At 42.6% G+C, this 14542-nt stretch overlaps 1 long non-coding RNA gene across 1 annotated transcript; it reads right to left on the minus strand.

Moving 5' to 3' along the window:
- Positions 1-1844: 1844 nt before the first annotated feature.
- LOC123578102 lies at positions 1845-7844 on the minus strand. Its single transcript, XR_006702230.1, has 3 exons — positions 7380-7844; positions 7097-7298; positions 1845-5028 (listed from the first exon to the last, which is right to left on the minus strand). It is a non-coding gene; the product is annotated as an uncharacterized LOC123578102 (long non-coding RNA).
- Between the last annotated feature and the right edge of the window lie 6698 nt (positions 7845-14542).

Here is a 14542-nt window from a genome sequence, read left to right on the forward strand (position 1 = left end):
GCAATGAACACGGGGGGTGCAGCTATATTTCCAGGATTCTGTTCTCATTTCCTTTGAACATATGCCCAGAAGTGGCATGACTTGATCATATGGTAGTTCTGTTTATAATTTTTTGAAGATCTTCAGTAACTCTATACTGTTTTCTATGGTGGCTGTACCAATTTACAGTCCCAGCAATAGGGCACGAGGGTTTTCGTTTTCTCCACATCTTTGCCTACACTTGTTATCACTTGTCTTTTTGATAGTAGCCATTCTAACAGGTGTTAGGCAGTATCTCATTGTTGTTTTGACTAGCATTTCCCTGACGGTTAGTGACGTTACTGAGTACCTGTTCATACAGCTGTTGGCCACTTGTATGCCTTTTTTTTAAATGGAGGTGTAATTGACATGTAACATTATATTAACTTTAGATGTACAACATAATGATTCACTCCATGTCTATTCAGTTCCTCAGTCCATTTTTTTAAAAAAAAATCAGGTTGTTCGGGTTTTTTTTTTTTTGGTGTTTAGTTGTATGAGTTCTTTATATTTTGGATATTTTACCTCTTACAGACATGTAGTTTGCAAATATTTTCTTTCATTCAGTAGATTGTCTTTTAATTTTGTTGATTATTTGCTGTGCAGAAGCTTTTTAGTTTGATGTAGTCCCACCTGTCGATTTTTGCTTTTGACTTTTGCCTCTTCTTTTGGTGTCATGTCCAAAATAATTATTGCCAAGATCCACGTCAAGAGGCTTTTCTCCTTATTTTTTTTTCTAGTTCTACAGTCTTGAGTCTTATATTTATTTATGTTTTATTTTTTTATGTTCATTTGTATTTGAGAGAGAGAGAGAGAGAATGTGTGAGAAGTGGAGGGACAGAGAGAGAGAGGGAGACAAAAAATCTGAAGCAGGCTTCAGGCTCTGTCTGAGCTGTCAGCACAGAGCCTGACGTGGGGCTCAAACTCACAAGCCGTGAGATCATGACCTGAACCAAAGTTGGATGCTTAACTGACTGAGCCACCCAGGCACCCTGAGTCTTACATTTTAATCTTTAATTCTTTTTTTTTTTTTAATTTTAATGTTTATTTATTTTTGAGAGAAAGAGTTGGGGGGGGCGTGGGGGAGAGAGAGGGAGAGAACGACCAGAAGAGGGGCAGAGAAAGAGGGAGACATAGAGTCCAAAGCAGGCTCCAGGCTCTGAGCTGTCAGCACAGAGCCTGAAGCGGGGCTTGAACTCACAAGCTGTGAGATCGTGACCTGAGCCGAAGGTGGAAAGTTGACTGACTGAGCCACCCAGGCGCCCCAATCTTTAGTTTGTTTTGAGTTAATTTTTATGAGTGGTACACGGTAAGAGTCCAGTTCCAGTCTTCTCTGTATGTGGTTACCTAGTTTTCCCTAAACTTATTTTATTGAAGAGACTCTCCTTTCCCCAAAGGGTATTCTGGTTCAAATACCAGCTGCCTGCCTATGTCCTATCAGCCACTCCTGAGGAACTAAATCAGGTGGTCAAACATTTTCATTTACTCAGCTGTTCACTCATTCATTCACTCAACCATGATACTTTGATAACCTGTTATGTACTAGCCAGTGTGTCAGGAGCTGGGGACAGAGTAGAAAAAAACCTGAGATCTTATCTCCCATGGGACTTAGAGGAAAGTGCAGGGTAACATACAATAGAGAAATTAACAGGGTGCCTGGGTGGTTCAGTCAGCTAAGCATCAGACTTTGGCTCAGATCATGAACTCACCGTTCATAGTTCTAGCCCCCGCTTCGGGTGAGCCCCGCTTCTCTCTCTCTCTCTCTCTGCCCCTCATTCTCTCCCTTGCTCACTTGTGCCTCCCCCCAAAACAAACAAACAAACTGGTAGAGAAATAAACAAGATAATTTACAATAATGGTAAGCACTGTGAATAAAACAAAACAGTGTAACATAACGGGACCAACATTAGACCCGATGCCACAGAAGGGCTCCTTGAAGAGGAGACATTTGAGCTGAGACTTCCAGGCCCAGCTAGATAAGCAGAACTGAGGTGATTTTAGGCTCCCCTTCTTTCTCCTAAAACCCGCTTAGTGGTATCTGAAACTCCACTTCCCCAACTGGAGGAAACAGCTTTCAAGTACAAAAGCACAGTAGAGTTCCATTTTAGTGTGAATGGGTTTTGTCTGAATCATCACTGGCCAATGCATCCATCAGTGTGAATGACTGGTGGTCATACCCTACTGTGCCTGGCCAGGCCGGGGCAGGAGCAGAGTGACAGAACCTGTATGAATGCTGGCTGGAGTAGAGCTCATTAGGGAGCTCTGCACTCAGAACCTTGCCAGGGATGCAGGGAGCCATATACAGTCCTCTGAGTGAGAGAGAAAGTGGAGAGAACTTGGGGGAGGAGATTTCTCTCCTGAGGAGAAAAAGGCCCCCAAAGTCTTGGCAAGAGAGGAACAGCCTTACAATTCTCCATCCCTTTAATGTTTTGTTTGTTCCTACCCTTAGGTAGCTTTGCTTCCACAGTTTACACAGAAATTTTGTTTGCTTCTTTGCTTTTACTATGTTTAGTTCCCAGGGATCTGTTTATTAAGACCTCACTGCCCTTATTTTCTACCCCACACAGCCGGGCGCTTAGTAAATGCTCAATAAATGCATGCCACTTGATTGCTTTCCTTGGTAATTATGTTCTAGAAATAGCAGTAGTATATTACTGAGCTGCCTTATTATCTCCTTCCCTACCGTGGGCTTTTATGCCTCACAAATATTTATGGCTAACCAAAGAAAAGGAGAATCTCATGCCTTTTTTTTTTGTTTGTTTTCTCTAAGTGTATTTTTAAAGTCTGTTTAAATGTACAAGAGAAAAAGAAGAGATTTGACTGAAGGGTTTTGCGTGGAAGATGGGAAGAGAATCCTTTGCTCAGGGTCTCATTCGCTTCCATGGTTTTGTGACCTAAACTGTGGGAGGAAAGAGCTGCAGTTGATGCCTTAGTTAACTGCTAAGGAGAGACCAAGATTGGGATGGAGAATTCCCGCCTCCTCTCCAAATCCTTGCTAGCTTGGGTAAGGAGGCCTCCTATGTATTTATGAGACAAAAGGCATTTTGAAAGTCTGAGCCTTTCCCGAGACGGGATGTGTCTGATGTTTTAGCCTGACCATTCTGGGAAACACGGACCATTTTTACGTGCTGAGGAAAATGTTCAACATATTATTCATTCTTAACTGTTGTCAGTGAAGTATCACAGAGCCTCTGTCTCTAATGAGATCCTTTCCCAACCACCCCGCAATACATGTCATGTTATCTTTTGCTTTGGAAAAACTGTTTTTAGGACATCATAGTAAGGAACCAGAGCCAAGCTAGCATAGGTGATGACAGGATGAAGTCTGGAGCCAGGCCCTGTGGCTTTGAATCCCAATGCTACTGCCTACTGGCTGTGGGACCCAGAGTAAGTCCATTGGCGTCCCTGAGACTCCGTTTCTCGTCTATATAATGGGGCCAAGAAGAGAGCCTGCCTCATTAGGGATTTTGTGAGGATGAAATGAGAAGATGTGAGTAGAGCGCTCGCTCCAGGATCTGACACACAGGAAGCCGTCTGTGAACATCAGCAACGATTCGATCGTTACTGCTCCATCGCTGATGATATATTTCTAGAAAGAAGATTGTGTTTCCTCTTTCCTTTCTAAAACACAAGAGAGTCACTGAACACTAACCACCATGGCTGAAGGGCAATTTAGGAATGAAAAAATCTCTAGACCTCATCGTTTGAAAGCTCTGTGTTTTATCACAGTATTCTAAAACCACTTTAAAATCATTCAGCATTTCCATGGTAGTATCATGTACAGTATTTTAAAAAGCAGAGAGTTATCAGCTGGGGGATTAGGTTACATGCTTACATGTAATGTACAGAGAGAAACTCTATTCTTTTTTAGGGGTTTGGTTCTGTTCCTGGCTTATACATCAATTTCCTCTTCCTGTTCAAACCCAGACGGTTCACATTCCTGCACAACTTTATGGTTATTGGTGTTTCTGTGGAAACAACCACCTAGGAAGTGGCATTTCCCAGGCTACGAGCCTCACATTAAGTTTTCTTGGCAAGATGAGAGAAGGGTGTTTCAGATCCATAAAACCCATAATTTTAGCATGATTGTCAGATAATAAGGATAATAATAGAGTTGTAGAGCTTTAGAACTAGTAGGACATTAGATCCCATCGAGGCCAACCCTCTCATTTTACAGATGAGTAAGTACCTTATGCTGAAACCATGTCTGACAGTCCTAAAAGGGTTTCCACACAGATTATGTCATTTGTCTTCCCAGCGCCTCCTTAGATAGTCAGTAAGTAGGTATTACTTATCTCCACTTTGTAGATGAAGAAACTGAGGCCTAAGCCATGAAAGAAAGCAATCAATGGGCACATCTACAACTCAACACTTTGACTGTCTTGTCAGCGCCCTTCCCATCGCGGCCTGACGCCTCTCAGGACCCTGTGTGTCTATTGGAACCATCTAGACTTCAGTTTTCCCAGACTTGATACTTTTGGACTTTGAAGCCCTGTCGTATGCAGAACAAACTCTAAGGCCGTCAACATGATGCATGAGGCCCTCACCCCTGTCCTTTGCCCCTCTCTTCAGCCTCATCCCTTGCCATGACGGGTTTCTACTTTTTGCTGTAACAACTCGAAAAGCAGTTACCACTGCTTGGAACAACTTTCCAATTTACTTTTTTTCACCCTAACTTTTTTTTAAGAATGAGCCTGAGATGCTCATCATTTTTCTCGAAAACCTACCCTAGCCGTTGCTCTAGAAAAGGTGGGTCTATACACTGCATGAATTTACCCAAACCTGATTTGACCAGAGATGGCCTTGAAATCTGGAGAGAGGAAAATGAAGAGCCGTGTAGATCTGAGAACAGGTAAGAATCCGGAGAGACTGAGGAAAATACAGAAAGAAGTTCACGTTGTTCCTGATAACCTTTATATCACCTGGTTCCAAATCCTTAGCTTCCATGAGATACTCCTGTATGACCCACAGATTCTCCCTTTGGCAGTGGTGTTCTGGTAAACCAGCCCCCTAAAAACAAACAAAAACAAACAAAGAAACAAACAACAAAGCCCTGATTTTTAGTGTTTGCCAATTCCTAGGGTGTAAATACTCCCACTGTGGCTTATTTCAAGCTATCATGAGGTTACCAAATGCAGAGCTGGGGAGACATGCACATACATTTGCCCTTCGTGGGCTCGTATGAACTGGCTGTACCTCATCACTGCATTGGGCTTAGGCTAAGTGAACGTTTCCTGTTCTTTGCATCCAAATCCTGTACTATATTAAATTAAGACACTGTTGATTGGCTACTTTATGTCTCACAATAAAGGGAAAAACACTACTTTTTAAACTATACCATAATGCTTTAAGGCCAGTCCTCTGCCAGTCTCGCTAACCGCTGCTCCTTTGACACTTTCTTGTCTGGGCTTAGCAACTATTCCTCCTGGTAGCTGTGTTGCTAAGTGTGTGGTAGGCAATTCTTTCTTCAGTATCTTAGCAACAAAATGTAACACAGCTTCATTTTCTTGTGGGTGTCTTCTTGAATCTAGGAAAATACTTGCTGCTTTGTGAGCAAACACAGAGCTGCAGACATTCTTCTAATGATGAAGATCTGCTTTCTTAATATCAGCGTCTGGGCTTTCACTCTGCTCCCCTACTTTTCTGTGTAGACAATATCTTTTGGCTGTAACACGAAATCCTATGTAATTTCTTGAAGACATTTTATTTTATTTTTAAATTTGTTTAATATTTATTCATTTTTGAGAGGCAGAGAGAGACAGAGCATGAGTGGGGGAGGGGCAGAGAGAGAGGGAGACACAATCCGAAGCAGCCTCCAGGCTCTGAGCTGTCAGCACAGAACTCGATGCGGGACTTGAACCCACGAACCGGGAGATCATGACCTGAGCCAAAGTCAGATGGGTAACAGACTGAGCCACCCAGGCGCCCCTCTTGAAGACATTTTGAACAGCAGTTAAACTCCACATTAAATGTTGAAAATAACTCAAATGAACCGATGTCAAAATGAGCAAGTTTCTTCCTGTGGGTGTGATGACAATTAATGTCATTGTAGCTTGCCTGGCCCATAGCTACTATGTCTCCACGAGCTACTATGTCTCCACGGATTATAAGAAGAATCCTAGTTTCAGAGATGTTACAATGTAGAGAAGAGTGCATTTTAGAAGCAGTGAAATTAATCTCGTAACACAGAAAGTAATTTGACTCAGCTACCACCGCCTCGGTCTTTCCTAGTTATCTTTCGCTCCTTCTTCAGAGTTGGGCTGAGCACCCCACCTGGTGTTCCCATGGCATGCTGCGTATATCATCACAATGTCACTGAATGCAGAGTTGGGAAGATGGATGGTGTCCTAATCGTCTGTTTACCCAAGGAATGTTATCTTTGATAACTCTTTGGGTCCACAGAACATTGCACACTGTCTGGCACATAGTAGGTCCTCAGTAAATGCTTAATGATTGATTTGTGAGTCCTAGGAGAGAGTTTACTTTTCAGGCCAGCAGTGTGCAAAGTTCTGAGTGGGATAACCCCTGTCTGTCCCAGGTCCTCTCCTGCAGCAAACCACTCTCTGACCATCCCCCTGAATCATATCAAAGTGTCAGAATGCACTGTCCCTCTTGCTTGCATTCTTCCTCATGCCCTTGATATGGGAAACCAAGTCATATTAAAATTCTACTGAGTAATAATGGTATCATGTTTATTCACCCCAGATATGTCATGCCTTTTTCTAAGGAGGTGGGAAGGGGCTAACTCACAGAAGAGGATCTTGATAAGAATTCTGGGCTGATGTGAGGACATTTTTGAGCCAGACTGCTTTTCCCTAAAGTCATACCACTTAAATGATTGCCCGAGTTCACTTTCTATCCTAATTTGGGGCCATGATGTATTAATTTAAATGGTCTGTATAATCTTTCCAATCACCCCCTTTGGAGGTCTTCTTGCCATATTTATGGGATTAGCTTGGGCAAGGGACCAGCATAGGTGACCCACCCCAACCTGTAGGGGAGGCAGGACCCACTTGCTCTGAACTAACTCAACTGTGTTTTATTATCTCCCAGCCAAGAGTCACAAAACCCAACTCACGTCATTGCGATATCCTGTTTCCTTAAATGAGAGAAATCCTCAACCTCTTCCAGATCATCTTAATTCCTGCTCTTCTTCGTGAGTGCCTCTCATCTTCCCCTCTATTTCCAAAACTTCCAAAAATAAGTCCCTTCCGATATTTGGTTTTCTCACAATACTCTTCTCTCCATGCACCGCTTTACCGTCCAGGGTCTATCCCAACCTAGGAAAGTCGAAGAAAGAAGCACTCGTGATAGATGCCAATCAGATAAACAAACAGCAGTAATTCAGAAACTTACAATACAGTTTTCCCGGTTTTGGAGTCTCACACACTGGGATACTGGAAAGATATCAAAGGATGAGAAAGTGGGACCCCGTGCAACTCGAGGCACCTGAGATTTAATGCTCAGACAGAGGTGGGTGGGGGGGACTGCTCCCCTGCTTCAAAAAGGCAAAACGCAGTCTCTAGTAACTTCTGTATGGAGACTCTGTGGATCAAAAACCTCAAGAATGAAACACTTAATTACAACCAAACACGGAGTGAACAAAGGAATGAGAACGGTTTTATGTGAATCCTGCCCACAAAGGAAGGCAGCTTCTTCCAAGTTTTGTAAGAGATCAGTGACAAGTGGGAATTTTTTATTTCTGGGTGCAGTGAGCAATCAATTTAAAGAGCCGTCCCCACGTATGTTTTCATAGCAAATAGGTACAGGCTCACCGCCCCGGTGAGCTTTGGGGCTGCCGAATAGTCTTGGAGCTTTTGTATGGACTTAATTTCATGACTGCGGAAAAACTATTTCAGCCATTTCCCTAACTTTAATAGTTTCCATCCGTAACCTCGAAAAGGAAGGTAAAAATAACGAATGGATGTGATGAGGGGGTTGCTCCTGAGTCTCTGTCAGTGCAGAGTCGTGCCAAGGACACGGCCCCAGGGAGGGGTGCGTGGCCCCTTGTCGTCTCTCACCAGGAGCCTCTTTTGTTAATGGCTTCTCTTGGCCATCGTCTCTTCCAGACGCATGTGGCCAAATGATACAGTTGGCAGGAGATTGTCAGGAAAAGGGTATTCCTGGGGTGGAGGCTTTGAGTCGCAGACTGGGCAGCCAGTAGAGACTGCACAGTAGATTCAAACAGGCTAACTGTTTCAGCGCAGAGCCGGCCTCAACGGCCATGTGGCTGGGCTGACTCCTGAGGAGTCCTATCCCTCTGCGTCCATGCTCACTCGGGCTCCCGGGGCCCCCACCAGTCTCTCTGCATCCTCCCCTCCCTGCACTCATCTCTCCTGCCCAACCACCGAAGCCGAAGTCATCTCTGAACGCCATCAAGCAATTTCCTGCTTCAGACATTTCAGTAGTTCCCATCACACTCAGAATCACGCTCAGACTCCTTATCTCAGCCTGCAAGGCCCTGTAACATCTGGCCACTCACTTCCCCTGCACATCACCTCACACGGTCTCTTCCTAGTTCCCTGGGCTCTCGCCAGTGGCCTCTGTCTCTTCCCTGAGCGTGCCACACCTTCCCCCCTCAGGGCCTGGGCACTCGCTGTTCCCTCTGTCTGGACTAGCACTGCCCATGTCTCCCCATTGTCATCCCTCCGGTCTCAGCACCCCCCCCACCCCGATGGCCCTGCCCAGACCACCCAGTCAGATGTGGCAACCCTTTCCCAGTCATTCTCTGCCGGGTTTGCAAGTCTTTCTTTTATTTATTTTTCCCGGTTTATTGTTCCATTTTTCCTACCAGAACGTCAGGTCGTGAGGAGAGGGATTTTTATTTTGAACAGCGTAGTGTCCTTAGCACGGAGCTGGCACGTAGTAGGAAGTCCATAAATACTTGTTGAGCAACCGAGTCCCTTAAGTTATTTGGCCCTTTGTCTTTCAGACCCCAGCAAAGCTCGCTCCCTCTCTTTCAGGATCTGACTCTAAATCCTGGAGGATCCTCCTGCTCCTAGAACCATTATTCATCACTCCCTTCTGCATTTGGACGAGTTTTTTGTTTGTTTGCTTGTCGGTTTGTTTTTTGAAGGGAGTGTGCTTTAACCAGGGTCTAGTACATTATGGGAACTTCAAGTGTCAAGCGATAAATGTGAACCAATGGAAAATGTTACTGCCATGGAGGGCTGCCCTTTTGTAAATCCAGTTGTGGCGTCCGTATGGCACTGCTCAGCCCAGTCACTAGCAGCGACATGTATTCTGGATCTCTCTCCACTGTGTGTTTCAGATAATTGACTCCAAGTGTGGCTCAAGCTCACTCTTCTTTTTCTGGCTTCCCTTGTGGTTCTTAAGACAGGATATTACATAAACCTAGGATTCAAAAATACGTTCTTCTGATACTTATTATTAGAAACACTAAGGTCTAGAAATATAGTTCACCTTAAGAGGAATTTCAATTGCTTTTACATGCATTATGCTATTGCAGTCATCAAACGTGAGACTCTGCCCTCCTCAGTGTGCCTATATTCACAGTTTGCAAAACACATTTGAATTATCGATCTTGCTTGAACTTCACAACCCGTGGAGCTGTCAGTGAAGAAATGACCCCCGTATTACAGAGGGGGAAACCAGTTCAGAGTGGTTGGGAATCCCAAACTGTGTCCCAGTTGACCAGATGTCCCAAAGCCCTTGCCTCATCACCATCACAATGTTGTTTTCATCGTGAAATTGAGTAACTCTGTAAAACAGGATCAAAAGGCTTGACTGCACGGAGTTACATATGCAGGAGTACAGTTCACAACCTGCTGAAGACTCAAGTGCTTTTTCAGGAAAGGTTTCTGAGGTTTCCCTCACGAAGATCTCTGTTATTTTTTCTCCAGTGAGGATTCCCCCAGACATGGAGGGTCCAAATCAGTTTTTGATCCTCTTTAGATCACTAGCATTTTGATGTGGAGTTTATCAGATTCCAGTCAAAAGCAGTGGAACCTGTCCAGTTCACCTGAAACAGGAACAGATTTGTTTTCTTCCATAGGTTTCAAAGTGTTGACAAAAGCACAAAGCCCCCTCCTTTAATACCACCTCAGTGACCCAAGGATAACTTGCTCATGGGGTCTGAGCGTGTGTTACGTAGCTTTACACTTGGGAAAGGTGTCTGTGAAAATTACACAGAGTATAAATTAAGTTGTATCTCAAGGTCATTCTCAAAGCCTTCTGTTTCAATGCAGTTGGAAGCACAAAACATCACTTAAAATAAACGAGCTACAGCTGTGGGCAGGCAATCTTTCCTCTAACTCATGGTTTATTATCATGGTGTTTCAAGTGGAGGGGTTATTAGGCTTGTCCAATTCAAAAGACTGTCCTATACCTTTGGCGGAAAGATACAAGGGATGATATTTTCCTTTTTAAAGAAACATTTTGTACAGATGTACAATGTGAGCCTAGATACAGGAAAGGAACCTATTTCCTTCCAGAAGAAAACAGGATATGTATTTAGTACCTGATCACTTCCCTTTTGTTGCAGGTCCCAATAGCTACTATTTAGTGTAAGAACTCACTAATAATTATGATGCATGTGTAATCTTTTTTAAAAATCAGTTTACAAAGTTCTTCATACTATTTTCTTTTATTCTCCCACCAACTCTGTGAATATCATTATCTTTGCTGACAACTGAGGAGACCAAGACCCAGAGCAATCAAGTGGCTTCTTCCAGGCCACCCAGAGTATCAATAACAGAAGAACTAAAACCGTGATTTCAGACTCCACAATACCTGCTTTCCACCACTGCCATGCTTTGTGAGAGCATTTTAGTAGAGTTTTCTGAAATGTTCACGTTAGAGGAAGAGAAAATGCTAATTACATATTACTTTTGAGCCCTAATCACCACTAAATTCCTGGTATCAAATTTCTAATTGGCTTGTTAATGAATTGACCAAGATAATCCTCCTACTAGATAATAAGCTACTCAATAATTGGAAGTTAGCTGCTGTTATCTCAAGGATGTGTGAAACCTAAGCCTGGCCATTCTAGGGGGAAAAAGGAAGCTGATCTGATAGTTGTGAGGTTTTCCTTGCCCCTGACCCCACCCCGCCCCATTTGAACAGACACGCTCTGGAACAGCATGGCCATTGTTACAACCTGATGGTACAGAATTTGGTCCTCGGATATCAGAAGATAAATTATGTTAGCTTGAGAGTCATCTTGGCCCTGTTTAAATGCCTCCCTTTCTGGGTCCCATTTTCAGAGTCAAGAACAAACTAACTTGTTCATACTTTACAGATGAACAGACTTGATAAGAAATAAAAAGGAGGCTGATGCCAGCCTCTTGGGTGTGTGACTTGGGTAGTGGCCCAGGATCCCCAAGCTCTTGGTGAATCCTTTGTGGTTGCCATCTTGAAATTCTTAAGCTTTGAACAAGGGGCTCTTCTTTCTCACTTTGTGTTTGTCCCTCAAATTGAGCAGCTGGTCCTACTTGGTACTGCAGGATATTAGCCTCAGAGAGAGTGATCCTGCCAGATTAGAGTGCTGCCAAGGTTTTAGGTCTCCCCCAAAACTTGGAGATAGGCCAACCTACTCCTGACAGATCCAAAAAAGTGTAGGGTCAGGACAACACAGGGGCCATAGAGCCTCTAGTCCTCAGCAAAGGCGGAAGGCACGGCCCAGCCCCTGGCAGAAGGTTCCAGCTTAGTTGAAGCCAATGAGGTGGATGCCTGGTGCTCCTACCCCAAATGTGAGCGAAATATGAAGTGCCTCCAGGAATATAATACTAGTCTCATTTGGGACCTTCTTCCCACATACCTACTTAACCTACTTAAGGGAGTGTTGGCATGGTCATATGGGAAGCATGTTCAATATCCAATAGGCTACAATCTTTTGGAACTTTTAAAAAACTCTTTTATTTTAGAAAGAACTTTGATTTTTTTAATCCTAACATTTCTATTTAGTATAAAACAATATTCATTGAGAAACACATTTCATTACTGATGAGCAGAAAAAAATTTAAAAATCCCCCATGGTCTCACTCCCAAGAGGTGATCATTATTAACATTTTTAAAAATTTAGTTTGTCTGGGGGGGGGGTGGTTGGAGCAGAGAGAGAGGGAGAGAGAGAATTCCAAGCAGGCTCCATGCTGTCAGCGCAGAGCCTGACATGGGGCTTGAACTCACGAAACTGTGAGATCATGACCTGAATGGAAATCAACAGTCAGACACTTAACCGACTGAGCCACCCAGGCACCGCCATTATTTATCTATTTATTTTAATTAATTAATTAATTAATTAATTAAAATTTATATCCAAGTTAGCATATAGCGCAATAATGATTTCAGGACTAGAATCCAGTGATTCATCCCCCACACATAAAACCCAGTGCTCCTCCCAACAAGTGTCCTCTTGAATGCCCCTTTCCTATGTAGCCCATCCCTCTACCCACAACCCCTCCAGCAACCTTCAGTTTGTTCTCTATGTTTCAGAGTCTCTTACGTTTTGTCCCCCTTCCTGTTTTTATATTATTTTTGCTTCCCTTCCTTTATGTTCATCTGTATCTTTAATTCCACATATAAGTGAAGTCATATGATATTTGTCTTTCTCTGACTAATTTTGCTTAACATAATACCCTCTAGTTCCATCCACGTTGTTGCAAATGGTAAGAGTTCATTCTTTTTGATTGCCAAGTAATACTCCATTGTGTGTGTGCATATATATGTGTGTGTATATATGTATATGTATGTATATATGTATGTGTATGTATGTGTATGTATATGTATATATATGTATATGCATATATGTATATATATGAATGTGTGTGTGTGTGTGTGTGTATATATATATATATGACATCTTTATCTGTTTATCTGCACCAATTTGCATTTTCATCAGCAATGCAAAAGGGTTCCTCTTTCTCTGCATCCTTGCCAACATCTGATGTTTCCTGAGTTGTTAATTTTAGCCATTCTGACCAAGTACCCCATTATTAACGTTTTAACATATACATATATATATACACATACACACATATAGTTATTTTTATTTTCATTTCATTTTATTTTCTTTTAATTTTAATTTTTATTTTCATTTAATATTTTGAGAATACAATCCCATGCCATTAGATATTCCACCACTGTATCACAATAAATCTACCACGATTGCAATCACATTTATAGTTTATTGAACTAACCTCTGGCTTGATATTTAGATTAATTTTCATTTCTTGCTACTTTATACAGTTCTGTGATGAACAGGTGTGTAGCTAAACTTTTGCAATCACCCATGTCTACTGTTTTAGAATAGTTTTCTGGAAGTGAGTTATCTGAGTAAAAGATATGAACATATCGGGGCGCCTGGTGGCTCAGTCGGTTAGGTGTCTGACTTCAGTTCAGGTCACGATCTCCCGGTTTGTGAGTTTGAGCCCCGCGTCAGGCTCTGTGCTGACCGCTCAGAGCATGGAGCCTGTTTCAGATTCTGTATCTCCCTCTCTCTGCCCCTCCCCTGCTCGTGTTCTGTCTCTCTCTCTCTCAAAAATAAATAAACTTAAAAAAATTAATAAAGATATGAACATATTGAAAGATGCTTGTCGAATTTCCTTGCAGGACTGTTGTACCAGTCTCCATTCCCATCAGCAGTATATGCGAACTTGGGAAGTATTTTTAGAGTCCTATAGAGCCTGGGTTTTGTGACTGGGTGGGAGGTAGTGATTCACACCCAGAAGAGGCTCCTTCTGGACTCTCATGGAATTTCTAGAATTGCAAAGGGTCAATAGAACGGAGGTGTACATGGCAGTCATTTTATGGTTTGTAGTCTAGGCAACTAGTGTGGGGTGAAAATTATCCTAAAGAGATTACTGCCAAGAGGTTGCTCAGATATTTTATTTGCCTATAATTGCACCTTCTACTTATACGTAACAGCGCGATCACATGGTGCTGAATCAAAGATTTATAAAAATTGCACTAAACCCATGTCCTGTAATTTGAAAAACAAAACACAACAAAACGAGCCTTTGTGGGGTTTTTTTGTTATTGTTGTTCTTTATTCAATCGTCAGTAGTCATTGGTTGGTTTGGATTCCCTGCGCCTCTCCCCTTCCAGCTTTTCGTTTTTGTCCACTGGAGAAGCACATGTTGTATGGTAGTTCTGACCATTCAAAAGTGAGCTCCTTGAACTTCAGCTTCCTTTGTAAATAAAAATTCCAGCTCAGATCTCGTTCATACTTACAAACACCGAGCCTCCTAATCTCCATGTCTCTTTTGGTATCAGATTTCTCTTTAGGGATTCATGTATAATCCTTTTCCACAAAGCAGGCCTGCATCTGAGCTTCTGGAAGCAAATCAATATGAGGGAAACGCCAGTAAATCTACCAGAAGTAAAGCTGGAATTTGGAGGTTCAGTCAATCGTGGGAGCCCTCACATTTATTTATTTATTTTTAATCAACAAAGATTTTATTATTACACTATGGTTGTGATAGATACAGAAGAGAATCTGAATTCTTAAAAATTATAGATCACATAGAGTGTTTCTAGCAAATGGGTGTGATGTGCAACATCATTT

This window comes from Leopardus geoffroyi, chromosome A1 (assembly GCF_018350155.1).
Source record: "Leopardus geoffroyi isolate Oge1 chromosome A1, O.geoffroyi_Oge1_pat1.0, whole genome shotgun sequence".
Lineage (NCBI taxonomy): Eukaryota > Metazoa > Chordata > Mammalia > Carnivora > Felidae > Leopardus > Leopardus geoffroyi.